General features: G+C 43.2%; 1 protein-coding gene across 1 annotated transcript in view; it reads left to right on the top strand.

Annotated features, from left to right (window-relative positions):
* Positions 1-701: 701 nt before the first annotated feature.
* The window catches only part of peak1 (pseudopodium-enriched atypical kinase 1), a 57,218-nt gene continuing 42,387 nt past the window's right edge, over positions 702-15,532 (top strand). Inside the window, exons 1-2 of the mRNA XM_080737667.1 lie at positions 702-759; positions 12,257-12,327. The gene's annotated coding sequence lies outside the window, so the exon portion shown is untranslated. The remainder of the gene's footprint in view (positions 760-12,256; positions 12,328-15,532) is intronic.

Raw genomic sequence — 15,532 nt, 5'->3', positions numbered from 1 at the left:
TAACTGTACATTTACAGTTTACACATCAAGAGTTGCCAGACGGTGAAGTCTACACAATAGAAGTCAGTCTGTAGTTGAGAGATAGAGAATGAAGAATGAATATGTTCCATATAATGTAACATATACATTTCTATATATAGTCTCATTAGAGGGAAGAACACAATAGTATTTGGTGTGCATTCTAAGCTGCCAGGAGAAAGAATGTGTGTGTGTGTGTGTGTGTGTGTGTGTGTGTGTGTGTGTGTGTGTGTGTGTGTGTGTGTGTGTGTGTGTGTGTGTGTGTGTGTGTGTGTGTGTGTGTGTGTGTGTGTGTGTGTGTGTGTGTGTGTGTGTGTGTGTGTGTGTGTGTGTGGTACGCTTCCTCATTAAGAAACTGATGGATCTCTCTGGGAATTCAGAACACTCTCTCTCTCTCTCTCTGTCTGTTTCTATAGCATGAAAGCTAAGTGTTATAGATCATCTCTCCATTCTGTTGGGAATTGACAAGTCATTCATAGGGGCTTCTCCCTTGACATTGTATCTCTCCCTCCCTCTGCTGCTCATACTCTCTCTCTCTCTCTCTCTCTCTCTCTCTCTCTCTCTCTCTCTCTCTCTCTCTCTCTCTTGCTGCAATTGTTTTAACTACTAATCCACACCACTCTCTCACACTTATTCTCTCTCTCCCCCTCTCTCTCTAGTAGCTGAATGGTGTTAATCCATGGTGTGTCTACTGTCTGCCCTCCTCCGCTCCTCTGTCCATCTGATACGCTCTCCTCCTATGTAAGTACACTTATCCATGTCCTTCTCACCTCTCCCTCTGTTTCTCTCTTTTAAAAAGATAATCTTTCCCTCCTTCTGTTGACCCACCTGCACCTCCTCCTCCTCCTCTGTCAGATGAACTGTTGACCTGCACAATTATGTTTTAATGTTATTGTTACACTTAAGGTTCATACAGTATATGTTTTAGCATGTATATGTTTTAGTTTTATGTCTGTGTTTCCTGTCCAGGGGTGTCGCACCAAATTCTGGGCCCTGGGTACAAGGATTCACTGCGGGCCCCCCATTAATGTTACTAAAATAGCAGATATACAAGCTCACAGCGTGGCACCGAGTGCCGCGCTGCAAGCTTGTAGATTTGCTGTTTTTTTAAAATCGTGAAAGTTTGTGCAAGTCTTTGAATATTTCAGTTTGTATGTCAGTGGTGCTCATGTGAAGAACCCCCAAAATGATATTTATTTGGCCACAGACCCCCATCTCAAAATATTTAGTTCCAGGGACACCCCAGAAGCAAAAATGTAGTTGTGACACCCCCTGTTCTTGTCCACCTGTTGGACCTCTGTTTTAAATCAATGTAAAGTTTGGTTGTGACCAATGTGAAAAACAAAAGAAAAATGAAAAGATAAGCTAATACAAGAATACAGAAACAATTAATTACAAAATCAGAACAAACAAACAAACAAAAAGACAAAACAAAGCAAGCAAGTATGTCACAGTCTAGCCTAGCAGTTATATTCTTACCTATACAGTATGATATACAGTATACAAATACAGTGCACCTAAACCCCCCCCCCCCCCCCCCCCCAGCCTCCACTAATATCCATGGTTTCATATTCTTATCTACATCTCCATCTGAGCTCAGGCCCTGATAATGTATTGTACACAATAAGATCCAGAGTGAATTTAACACTGCATTGTGTTCTGAGCTGCTACTGATTTTTTTTAACTACCTAAAAAAACGTTATCTGAACCTCCCACACCTCCCTTGCTCACTCACTCTCTTTCTTACATTCAATGTATCTCTCTTTCTCTCGCTCTCTCTCTCTCTTCCTCAACCCTCTGGGCGTGTTAATAATACAATCGGCAGAGGACTGTGTGAAGGCTCCTGTTACAATAGAAGTGTAAATGGAGTGACTTACTTACTGAGGTATTGTGTCAGTGATATGTCGATGCATAAAGGACCATAGTGGCATGAATACATACAGTGCCATTGTCCATTTGCACCTTCAGACATACATTGTACATACACACATTTTATTCCAATAAAATGTATGTTTTTCGACTTGCCATTTGTTTACATAATTGTGATTAACTCATTCGTAGTTTACGGCCGTAAAGCCCGTTAATTTCTCTGTCTTTCACTGCCGGCTTCTCCGAGTCCTACCTGTTAACGTGGGCGCTCGTCCAGTTCCCATCGTGCGTGATCGGACACTGCTCGTGTGTTCGCGTATTCCATCAGCTTCTCAAATCCGTTGAAACTTTTTCAATTGATCAATAAGTTCTCCATCTGTAAGCCGCGGAGTGCAGACAGTAAGCTGGGCCAAAATAGAGGACGGACTTCCGCTTCCGGTTCAGGGACTCCAATGTTAAAGGTGTCCGCTCAATAATGTGTCCGTGTAGAAACCGATCACGGAGCATTAGTTCCGGCCTATTTTAGTTGCGTTTCGATAAAAAAATGTTTTTTAATACATTTTTATTACATTTACGGGTTCTACGGGCATGGCAGAGAAGGGGTACAAAGGGGTATTTTGATGGCAGAGTTTGTGTTAAAATGTTACAGAACTTGCCTGAATCAATCAGTTAATGTTAATAGGTCATGGATGCTTGATTTTCATTTATTTCAAACCAACCGGCATTTTAAAATGCATTAAAAACATGGATAAGTTAAAATATCCATGCAGACCTGACACATGCTTCACACGTGTCATGTCTCTGCAGGTAGTTTTTGTTCGAATACCATATATAGGAACTCTCTGAACTCTCACTCTGTACTTGGTCTGCTCTTTTTTTACCTCTACTCCAAACCTATTTGCCGAAAATAGCCGATCTACAAGCTCTCAACGCCTCGCAGCTGCTATTTTTGGCTAAAGTTCTCCTGATATGGATCCAAAAACGATCAAGTGAATGAAAAAGGAAATGTCTGCACATGGCGATTCATCAAAAAATCTAACATGCTGTACCATGTTACGCTCTGTGAAAACGTCAAGTGTACTGCCAGTAAAGCTAAACATACCAGACCGCCAGTATGGGCCACATCGTCAAGTGGAAACCTTGGATGTCCAAAACAGTTACTTGTTTTTATATTTATTATAGAAAGAAAAGTAAAATAATGAGCCCGATTTATGCAATGCACTGCAAGATTGTACATCCGTTATTTTCACTACGTTTGTGCGACACTGGCATTAGTAGGGCATTCATTTAACGAAAAAAGGAAACATAAAAAGTAGGCTAAATATGGAGATAGAAGGTTTCGGACCTTGACCAATGATATTCATAATGGTTATTTATTGGTTCAGCTGTTGGACCTCAATCTTAACTTCAACTAACTTTCCTTTTTTTGCTTGTGTTGTTTTGAGGCTGTTTGTGTCTCTTCCATTGATAGAAGTAACAGATGGAAAGGGGGAGAGAGACTTGACAGATGTTTCTGGTAGAGAGAGAGAGAGGGAGAGGGAGAGAGAGAGGTGTTGTGAAATAGGAGAGCCATGTTATTAGGAGGAGTGATGATCGATTGGGTCATTTTTCCTGTACATCTGTTCATCTTTGGACTCCTCCTCCTTCCACAGAGCATGGATGCTTTTATTAGTTGGACCTTATGTTTATCTGACAATTACATTTACACGCCAGACACTGCAGAGCAGGCGGTCCTCAGACTTACTACAGGGGATCCTTCAAATCTTTGTGTGATAGAAACATTTTTTCTCCTTTTTTATATTAACCACTTGAACCCTAACATCCATATTCTGAGAACTTTAGCCAAAAATAGACGATCTACAAGCTGCTGTCAAACGATGAAACTATATGGTCCCTGTTTCATCTCTCTTTCAGCTAAGGGGTCGTTGGCCTGAAAACAATGTGTATTTCAGGACATATAGATAGCTGATCTAACTAGTCTTTCCTGTGTCTCTCCTCCACTGTCTCCCTCTCAGCTTTCATACTGTCTGTCTCTCCTACCCCGTCTCCCTCTCAGCTTTAATACTGTCGGTCTCTCCTACACCGCCTCCCTCTCAGCTTTCATACTGTCTGTTTCTCCTACACCGTCATCCTCTCAGCTCTCCTACTGTCCATCTCCCCTACATAGTCTCACTCTGAGCTTTCCCAATGTCTGTCTCTCTATCACGTTTCCCTCATCCTTCCGTTACTTAAGATAGAAACAGTCTGAGATGCCCTCTCGCTGTCCCTTTTAGAAAACTCAAGATCAAACTCTTTTGGACATAGTCTTCGTGTTCTAATAGATTCTGGCCCTCTGACATGGTGTGTTGTGATCAATAGAAGGTGTCAGAAGGACAACAGCTGTAACTACAAAGAATATGCTGCTGAGTCATGCCCCGGGGGAGCTGATGTTCCATTATGATGAGTCATACTGGATGGCAGTGCCAGTTGCAGTGTGATGGCAGCAGCAATGGCTTTGTAATGACTTTAGATTACAGAGAGAATTATTCAGAATTCATCCCAACAATACTGCTGTACATCAGCAATATCACACGAGAGGCAGTGCTGTGTCAGCACAGCTGTGTTTTCAGCAGAGTGCCGAGGATAATCTCATCTGTGCTCATTATTATTATACAGTTAGAACCACGTAATCTGCAACAGTTGGACTATAAGCTATTTATTTTAAAGGGAAACAACAGTTGATGATCCTGTCGACGATTTTGCCTCCCATCAACTAATCTCTCAAGAACAGAGGGTGCTGTTTTTTTTTGACGATGGGTTCCCAGATTGCAATAAAAAAAAATCAGCACATGACACCTCTTGTCATTTAAATTACCTCTCATGCCCTCTTTCACACATGAACTTTTCAATATGTTTTTTATTTATTTATTTAACTTGATTTGACACTGAAATAAACTGCTACGGTACAGTGCGTTGTTAACCCTTTCCAAGCCACGGGGAGCCACTTAATATTAAAACCGTTTTATACCGGACATCTGAGCAAGGATGTCTCAGCCGCGCCGTCTTTTACCGTACTGGGTCATTAAAAACGAAATAAATGATTTATATCCGAAAATCGAAAGTCTAACCTTCCCTAGTCACCGCTCGTCCATCGATAGCGCATGGCTCCTCTGACATGAAGCAGAAGTGACGTCAGGTCCTTTCCCTGTAATAGCTTCCCAGCTACCGTCCATTTTCTGTTTAGACGTTAGTGCTCGCACAGCTGGAGTGCTGGGGGCTAAGCTAGCGAAAATGTTCATATCTACTCTAGAGTCATACTTGGATTATTTGAGCCGACATTTACGTGAACGGATCGCGCACGCGAAACGCACGGGGAGAAGATGCGTCGGCCGAAACCACCACTCTAAGCCAATGCAGATGGAGGAATTTCGCTGGTGACTGTGGTGAGAATACAACGGGGATCGCGTGATGTTTATGGGGGATGAAGACCACGTGATATAGCGCTGATGGTCTTGTAAAATGAATGCAGTTCAGATCATCTATCTATAAATGCGACAAATCTCTGAGTATGTGCCCCGCGTATCTCGAGAACCGTTCGTCCCACCGGCTTCAGATTCGGCACGCGTGTTCCCCGCCGCGGCGCGGAGTGCAGTGTCGGGCCTCGACCCGACCCGACGCGCGGTTTTCCGAAAGCGCCGCAAAACGTTCGGAATCTCCTTATGCAGAGCTGACTGTTGACATCAGGCTGTTCCGGAGGAAATCGGCACAAGCGCTGACTCATTGTGACATCACTTAATAAAAGGCTCTGACATCACGTACGCCACATGAGTCAACAAAAAATGTCATGGTTACATATTGAATGTCATCAGTATGACGTGTTCTGATGTTCATATATGGGCTAAGGGACACAGACAAACAGATACAGAGATCTCCATATATGGGCATAAAATGGATGCAGACAGACAGATACAGATATCTCCATATATGAGCATAAACGGAGACAGGCAAACAGATACGGGTCCTAGAGAGATCTCCATATATGGGCATAAAATGGATGCTTAGAGACAGATAACTCCATATATGGGCATAAATGGACACACTCCATATATGGGCATAAATGGACATAGGCAAACAGATGGTCAAAACTGGTCCTACAGAGATCTCCATATATGGGCATAAAATGGATGTAGACAGACAGATATCTCCATATATGGGCATAAATGGACACACGCAAACAGATGGTCAAAACGGATCCTATGAACACAGGTATAATGGGGTTTGCATTAAAGGGCGGGGCATTCATTCTCTAATTACATTGTTCCCGAGTTGGCCAGGACGCCGACTAGACGCTCTGGGCGGCCGAGCTTCTAGTAATATAATAATAGAAATCTCACGTCTAATCTACCAACAAGCCATTCTATTTCGGCTGGCGAAGTGTTAACCAATTTAGACCTTAGGTCGATTCTAAATCCTGCGTTTTCTGAAAATAATAATAATAATAATTAAAAAAAAATAATATATATATATATATATATATATATATATATATATATATATATATATATATATTTAAAATATCAACAGATGCTTTCCCGGATTGAATGTTTTTCCATAATTCGCCTGACAATGTACAGTAATGTCCTACCAACCATGCAGCCGGCAGATGTTATTATTGAATAATAATATAGTGTTCTGTGTTTGTTCAGCTGTGCTCATTATCCTCTAATGTTTACTGTAACATTTATATGGATTCTAGACAAATACAGGGGAGTGGTACTGTATGCTGCTTGCTGTGTATGTTTTGACCACAAAGACAGACACAGACACACACACACGCACACACACACACACACACACACACACACACACACACACACACACACACACACACACACACACACACACACACACACATTTACCCACAAATAACTATACTGTAAACAACTCACAGGCTTAGTTGCATTATTTATTTTGTACAATGATGATGAGACACAGACACAATGAGATGAGACCAGGTTGTTCTGTCAAATAGCTCTATTGAAGATCTATTGTGATGGTTCTCAGCACGTCCTGATATGAACTTGTGTGTCTGCTGTTTTTGCCAAATGTTGGCCTATTTTTGCTGAATGTTCATTACGTTATGATCATGCCCAGAATAGGGATGCTATCGTATTTATGTCACGACAGTATTGGCACAGTGTTCATGGGGGGTAAAAAGATGAATTTATGCACGCATGTCTGTGTGCTCAGTAGAAGTAAAAATCACACCCGTGTGAACTGAGCGGTGGTTTACCCACCTCATAGATCATGTGTACCGATTTTTGTGACATTTGAAGAAAATATGTAGGAAAAGGAGCAAAAAGTGTGTTTTGGAGAAAATTCAAGATGGCGGAAAATCTATCCTGGCGCAAATGGGCGTGGCCTATATGGGGAGATGCGTCTTGACCCAAGGAATCCAGGGAAAAAGGATTTTTAATTTTCCGATCTACGGTTCAAGAGTTACGGGGCAAAACGTAAAGTGGGCCGTTATAGCGCCACCATGAGGCCGAGTGATGTAATTATTTTTCGATTCATTCTTAAAATCATTATGAATCTCCTCTCCGAGGTTTGAAACTGTAGCTCCTATAGTTTACGAGAGAAAAATACTTGAAAGTGATTTCTTGCATTGTCCCATTATAAGTCAATGGGGACAATTAAGCGTCGTTTTTTGCCGATTACGTCGGCATGGTAAGGCGGATCGGAACGAACCATTCCCGGCCGAGCCGCACATTTTGATGTATATATTGCGCGAGTGGCGTAAATGGTGCGGCACTAGTTACGCGCCGAAGTTTAGGCTACATACAGACACGGACGGAGACAGACAGACCCACACACACGGCCACGTATAGGAGCGTTGTGACCACCGCTCAAAAAAGGTATATTTACAGAAAAAAGGGGTGGGGGCGAAAAAAGGTGTTCAAAGTTGTTATGTAAGGGATAATGTCTGTCTCAGCGGTCATTATCGAGAAATAAAATCCCGATTGTCTGTTATAGAGCGGAGCGGTTGTTATCAAGAAATAACACACCGCTTATTTAAGCGATTGACTAAATCAGAATCAAACATTACACTAACTAACTGTGTAATAAAATAATTTATTTTAGGTTAGTTTTGAGTTTGGGTAGGGAGTCTATCTTTAATGGCTTTTAGTGAGGCATTCTACCTTATGGTGGAAGCATTGTAGAAAGCATTTTTCCTGTTTGTGTGCGTGCATGCATGTACACTCAATCCACACTCTGTAATTTACCTGGACTGGGATCTCCAACACAAAGAATGTGAGAAATATTGATGTAGAGAGGTGTCCTAATAACAGGACGGAGAGATGGGAGGAAAAAGCTGCCAGTTCAAATCCGCACAGTCACCAGGTGGGGAAAATCCAGGTGATGTCACAATGAAAGCTAAGCTGGAGTTAAATTGTTGTTCACCCAGAGTGACCAACAGTCTAACCCATCTTAGCTCACATCTGTTCCATTGGACAATTTAGAATTTAGGCGTTTTAACTTGCAACGTGAAAAAGAAAAAAACTTCCAAACCCCCAAGTTGAGCATATTTCAGCTCTCAGTAAGCAGAGAACAATATGTGAACGTGCAATTTTAAAATAAATGCTCATCACCTTGCCACACGGCTGGGGTTTCCAAAAACTCAGCCGTTCCAATTGTAAACAACTCGAAACAAACGTTGCGAGTATACTTAGCTTTGTGGACAAGCAAACGGTATGTTGCATCTGCAATTCCACTAACATTCATCAAAAATAGACAACAAGTGATAAAAGTAATGAGGCGTGCTGGGAGGTAGAGTCTGAAGAGATGAGTTTTCAGATTGTGGTGAAAATGGGGGGTGAGTTTGCTGTCCTGACTGGAGGGAGGAGGTCATTCCACACGTTGCGAGCCATTAGGGAGAAGAGTCAAGGACAGACCCCTGTGGGGGACTCTGGACAAGAGGCTTGCCAAGATTAAAGCTAATGTTTTTCCATGAAACTTTGTTGATCCGACCAATGATGCCAATGCCACGGTCTGAAAGGGTGTTGACTGTTTCGGATGCTGCAGAAATGAAGGATGAGGACAGAGGCAGTTTGAATCCAGACTGTTTGGGATTCCTAAAGGTTATTCTTTGAGAGATGCAAGAGAGGGGGTTGGAAACGACTTGTTTAAGAATTTTGGGAACTAAAGATGAGGACAGGGGTGCTACTGGTCTGTAGTTCTTGACGTCAGAGGGTCAATTTCTTGAGGAGTGGAGTAACTAGCTTCTGATATTAAACATTATTATTATTATTTTTTTAATCAAAGTAGGTGACAACTTCAGCAGAGAAGGGTGAGGGCTTGGGAAAAGCTTCTCACTGGAGTTTCTGAGTGTCCAAATTAAAGCGCCTTTCAGACGGACTGCGCTGTGCCCTAGTAATTCATTTTCAATCAGAGGCGGGCGAAAATAATATTGAACCAATGAAAAGTAGTAAAAAGCCCTTCGTCAAAACCTCCTAACTCCACTTGTGCTCATTTTCCCAAAAATGAACATTTTGGAGTTAGGAGGTTTCGGCCCGACAGCAGAGATATGCAAGTGGAAGTACAATATGTGCAACATATTATTACTAGAAATTCGCGGCCGCTCATATCTAGAAATCGCGCTCACATTTGATCATAGTCATTGAAGACACAGAACTGTTTTAAAGTAGCAGTGTCTCTGGCAATATCAGCAAAAAGACAAACGAACAGACAGACAGAGGAAATGTAATAGTCTCTCTCTCTCTCGTGGTACCCCTCTCTCTGTTACTGTATCGTTTGAGAGAGAGAGAAATGTATATCTGTGCACAAAGACGTAACGTTACGGAGCTGCCCTGCCACCAGGGGACACAGTAGGCCTACTACACTCATAAGTACACTGCACCGTGGAACTATTTGTAAGTCTGTGTTTCGGCCGGAAGGTTTATAATGGACGTACTATGATCGACATGGGTTCTGAAGGCAAAGGTGAATTCAGTGACGTAACGGCGGCTCCGGCAGAGAAGTATAGGTTCCACTTGCGCAAAGGCACGTCGCATCCGCATACGTCATGGACGTTTACTTGAGAGACACGGAAGAAGGAGAGACTGTAAAGGATAAGTAATTATCGTCTCAGGAAGAAGGACAGACCTTTCAGGAAGAAGGATATGTGACGTAGCACCGTTCGCGGTTGAGGCAGAAAAGCGTGGCAAAGAAGGTAAAAGAATGCATAAAGACCCAAGAAATAGCGACGGTCCAAAAGCGAGAGGTATGATTGTGCTGTCGGTTAAATGGTTTTGGGAATTGGGCCGTAGGTCTGTGCTAACATAGATGCAGTGTAGCTGCGGGATACAGTACACAGGGCGTGATTAACTTCTCAGGGAGTGGCTAACTTCTAAATTGTAAGTAAGGATGTGTTGGGGGTTTCATCCCAAAAAAGACATTGTATGAATGTTGTTTTGTTTTCCATTTCTTTGTTTTGGAGGGATTTGTACATTCAGGGTAGTTGAAAAAAGACAGAGATAGAGGTGGATGCTCCAAAAAGATGGAGAGAATGAGAGGAAGACACAAGAGAGGAGATAGGGTTGAGAGTGACTGACTGTGTCTATAGTGACAATATAGTTCCCAACAAGCTCTTCAGAATGTCTTGTGAATGTGAATCCAGCATCTGGGGGCAGCAGTACTGTATGTTCCAACAATTTACACACACTCGCTTCAAGGCTTCTCTCTCTCTCTCTCTCTCGCTCTCTCTCTCTGCAGAAACTCTGCTTTCATGACAGATTGTGTTTCCATTGAGAAATGAGTAAATAGTCTATAAACCCTTCTTCCCAAGGCTGCTGGGGAAGATGTAGGAGAAGTTATTTTTAACTCCTCCTAACTAAGATGTATGCATGGCTCCTCGTATGAATATGGATGCAGAGCTGGCTCTGTGTTTCTGTAATCATGCACGTTTTCTAACGTTGTTTTGGGATCAGTTCTTCTTAGTTTTCTTTTTTTCTTTTTTTTTTGTTGCGTAGCAACGCTGAGCGAAGAGAGGAGAGGGTGGAAGTGAAAGGAGAGATGGAGAGGAGGCAGAGGGGAAAATTGGGAGAAGAAAGGCAGTGGTGTAGTGTAGGGGGGTATGTGATTGGAGAGGAGAGGAGAGAGAGAGAAAACAATGGGTGGGAGAGGAGAAGGAAGAACGGAGATGGAGAGAGAAGCGAGAGGAAAAGCATGTGAGAAGACCACTTGTGTGTGTGTGTGTGTGTGTGTGTGTGTGTGTGTGTGTGTGTGTGTGTGTGTGTGTGTGTGTGTGTGTGTGTGTGTGTGTGTGTGTGTGTGTGTGTGTGTGTGTGTGTGTGTGTGTGTGTGTGTGTGTGTGTGTGTGTGTGGTACTAAGTTCTCTACACACGGGACACCACGCTTTGAAAATGAGCTACAGTACTGTAGTCTTCTAGACTCCTCGCCTCGAGCGAAGTAACAAATACGTCTCTCCTCCCTCCGCCCCTCTCCCCCCTCCTCTATCTCCCTCTCATCTCTGTTTCCAACTCTATTTCTGTTTTTTCGCTGTGTGTGTGTGTTACTGCACTGTACTTGTGAGGATCAAATGACCCCACAAGTATAGTTGCAATTGAGAAATAAACATTGCAAGCACCATTTTCCTGGTCGTCACAAGAACAATGGTTGATTTAATCCATTAAGACCTGAAGAATGCCTAAAAATGTCTTCTAAATCGGAATCCCAATGGTTTTCTTTGTGTGTGGTGCGCTGTGAGCTTGTATATCTGCTATTTTTGAATAGCCAAAGTATAAAAACATAATGGTTAAAGTGGTTATGTGACACAGATTCGTTCCCGGCCTTAGTTAATGGGTTAAAGTTAAATATGATTTGGTTTAGGTTACAATTAGGAAACAATATCCAGCTTGTGGTTAGTATTTGACCATTTTCTTATAGATTAGGTGAATGGGTTGAAGTTCTCCCGAAACACTGAGAAATAGCCGATCTACAAGCTCACAACGCGTCGCACTGAGACGCGTTGTTTTCAATCGATGCTGTCCTAGAATGTCAATGTCCTTACAAGTATACAGTACTAATACAAACACTTGCGTGCGTGCGTGCGTGCGTGTGTGCGCGCGCGTGTGTGTGTGTGTGTGTGTGTGTGTGTGTGTGTGCGCGCGCGCATCTCTCCTCTCGTTCTCCGTTATTCAGTTCATCTCCAGTGTGATTAATTAGATTGACATACAGAAGATGATACTTGTGTCGCTACAGTTGCTGCATTTCATTATTGCTTACATTAACAGATGACTGTAATAAAGTTAACTGTCAATACATGTTTGTATTTATGTTTCTCTCTCTCTCTCTCTCTCTCTCTCTCTCTCTCTGACTGTCTCTCTACCAGCTTGCAGAAGTGGTAGTACAGCCCTGCAGAAGCTGCTGAGAACCCATGGCTGCTGCCTGATCCATTACACTGTGAGTGTCTGAGGTGTGCGTGTGCATGGATATCCGTGTGTGTACATGAGTGTGTGTCTGTGCATTTGCCTTAATTTCTCAATGTGTCTGTGTCTGTAAGCATGTTGTGTGTGCCTGTGTACTCTTGTCTGTGTGTGTGTGTGTGTGTGTGTGTGTGTGTGTGTGTGTGTGTGTGTGTGTGCGTGTGCGTGTGCGTGTGTGCGTGCGCGCGTGTGTGTTTGTGTGTGCATATGTGTGTGTCTTGTGTTCTCTGTGGAGTCCTTTTTTTTTGTCGTTGATGTAGGTCAATGTTGTTTTCATTATAGTAATTAATTCCCTTGTAGAATCTTTGCTTCATTTTTAAATCATTATGAAACACTCCATCATCAACTCATTTGCCCTAAATCACTGTTACAGTATCAGAGTCTTAAGGGACTGTGTTTTTTCTTTCTTTCTCCAGAGCACAGCGTATGTTTTTAATTGATTAGTGCAGGGGTCTTCAACGGGTCCGCATCAATATGCCGACGGGCCGGTATTCAGACACTATAACTAACCCTAATCCTAAACCTAACCTCAGTAACCGTGACGAGTACCTAACCTGCCGACGCTTGAGCGGACCCCGTCTTCAACAGGGTGTCCGGGACCCCAAAGTTACTATAGGGCGGGTGCCAAATCTTTGTGTGAGAGGATCTTTGTTGCATTAATCACACAATCTTGTTTTCTTCAAATGTAAACATGGCTGCCATGTTTGAAAGGTTGAGTTCTGGGTGTCAAACATGCATTTCGCGATCGCGTCTGGCAGGGAGGTACATACGGTACAAACTTGTGTTTGGCAATACCTACTTGAACCCTAGCATCCCTATTCTGAGGAGAACTTTAGCCAAAAAATGGTTGTCACTTAAAAAGAAAAGTTTCTTAACTCATACCCTGCCAAACCCGAGGAACCCGAGAATTTCGCGATGTCCCTCCCTGCCACGCCCGAGGAACCCGAGAATTTCCGCCATTTTGAAAAGAAAAAAAAAAAAAAAATCAAAAAAATTTTTTTTTCAAAAAATGTTTTGGGACCCCAAAAACGTTAGTAGGCATGATAGCGATCGCGAAATTGCTTGTTTAACCCCCATACAACCCCCATACAACTCAGGTAGCAGACCTCCAAGCTCACAACAGTGTAAAACATAATGGCTGCTATCTCATGAATGCCTGAACGGATTTCCATTCGGATTTTTTTGTTTGAAAGCTGTGAGCAATGTGGACACACGTGGTGCATTATCTAGGCATGGGTGTGCATGATCCGTGCACTATGAATTACATGGAAGTCTATGGAGACGAATGGCAGTTAAAGAGTACGAAGGTATTGTTAAATGGCAGCATATGAGTTAAGAATTTCATTTAAAAAAGAGAAAAACAAAATTCCATTCAATGAATAATTAACAAAAACATTTAAGAAATTGCAGATCTCTGTGCTTGTAAGTCGGTTTGGGTCCCGGGGAAGACAGTGGACCTATTCCTACAGCTTGCTGTGCTGTTGACAACCGCTCTTCCATCCCACTTCACCCTCGAGTTCCATCCTCAGCAATACACCCACCCAGTGTGAAGTCGATCAGATTAAAGTTTTTAGAGAACTACTAAGGAAATCATTAAGTGTGCGTGCGTGCGTGCGTGCGTGCGTGCGTGCGTGCGTGCGTGGTTTCTCCAGCCAGACTGTATTGATCTCACAGTATTCAGTCATGCTACTCTAAACCTGTGTGCGCATGTGTGTCTACCTTTGTGCAGACAACCTTGACAACTGTATTCGCTCATTGAGATCACACACACAGTGTGCACATTTTGTGCCGTGGCAGTGTAATTTCCCTACTACTCTCTCTCTTTCCCTCATTCTTTATCTTTTGCTTTCTTTATTCCTCTCTCTGTCTTTCTCTCCCCTGAGGGTTCGAAAATGAATTGGGAATTAAAGTAATCAGTGGAATTCATGTTAAAAGGCGTGTGACCGCGCGTGCGTATATGTGTTTGCGTGTGTGCGGGGATGTGTCTGCAGGCAAAACTCCGGAAAGTGTGAAAACGTTTTCAAATGAGAGCTGCCAGGCACAATTTCACACACGTGTAACAACACACCCTGTTGGGTTGGAGAGGAGCAGAGGGAGCCATGATGTTAAGGGAGGAGGTGACTGTTGAAAGAGAAGGGAGGAGAAGCTTATAGGAACAATGGAGGGGAAAGGAGGAGACGTTAAGATTTAACTTCTCTCTTCCACTCTTTTCAGTCTTCACTAGGGTTGGATCCTTTGGGATTTTAATGATTCCCTCGCAACGGTCCGTTTCCTTAACGGTTCTCTTTAACCCCCCGGCTCCACTGCAGGCATCGAGCGTCGCGTCCGCGTCAACGCAGGGAAAGTCCCCTTTTTAATCAATGAAGGGTGCTCCACTGCCGACGTCGGACATCTTTTACCAAATTCTCCCTGGTTCATTTTTTGATGCCGTCACGACGACGGCACAACGCAACGCTCCTGGTGGAGCCCTAGCCTTATGATTCCTATAGTATAGGGGGTTCCAAATGGACCCTTAAGCCCGTATCAGAGTCGGGTCCGCGGTGGAAGGCTATCCACCGCGGTGTAGTGCCGTGTAGTCTTTTTGAGCGTTAACGTTGTAGTTTTATGACTCAAAAAGACTACACGGCACTACACCGCGGTGGATAGCCTTCCACCGCGGACCCGACTCTGATACGGGCTTTACATATCTGTAACTCTGTGTACAAATGGAACCAAATGGACCCTTGCGGGTCCATTCGGTTCCATGTGTACACTCTGAGTTATGGTGGTCCTTGAAATGAACTACGGTATTTTAATTGTATAGCAGACGGGAAGTCCACATAACCAGCTCTGGCAATGCAAAACCGGTCCCAGAAATGGTTCCATCACGTTCCGGTTCCTCATTGTTGGATCCAGTTCCTCCGATTCCAAATTTCAACCCTGCTCTTCACATGGTACAACAAATGCACACAAACATACTTGTGTGGCGCACAGCACACACACACACACACACACACACACACACACACACACACACACACACACACACACACACACACACACACACACACGCACACAATACAAACTATACACACACTACGCTATAGGCAGAACTCGTGCAGCATGGTTTTTCCCTGGGAAATATATTTAAAAGTAGGGCACGTTTTTTTTAAAAGAACTTTCATTTTGGCCTGCAGCACATT

The sequence above is a fragment of the Nannobrachium achirus genome (genome assembly GCF_963921795.1).
Source record: "Nannobrachium achirus genome assembly, chromosome: 11".
NCBI classification, from domain to species: domain Eukaryota; kingdom Metazoa; phylum Chordata; class Actinopteri; order Myctophiformes; family Myctophidae; genus Nannobrachium; species Nannobrachium achirus.
Note: the sequence above shows the minus strand (reverse complement) of the source record. Positions and strands in the feature narration are given on the sequence as shown.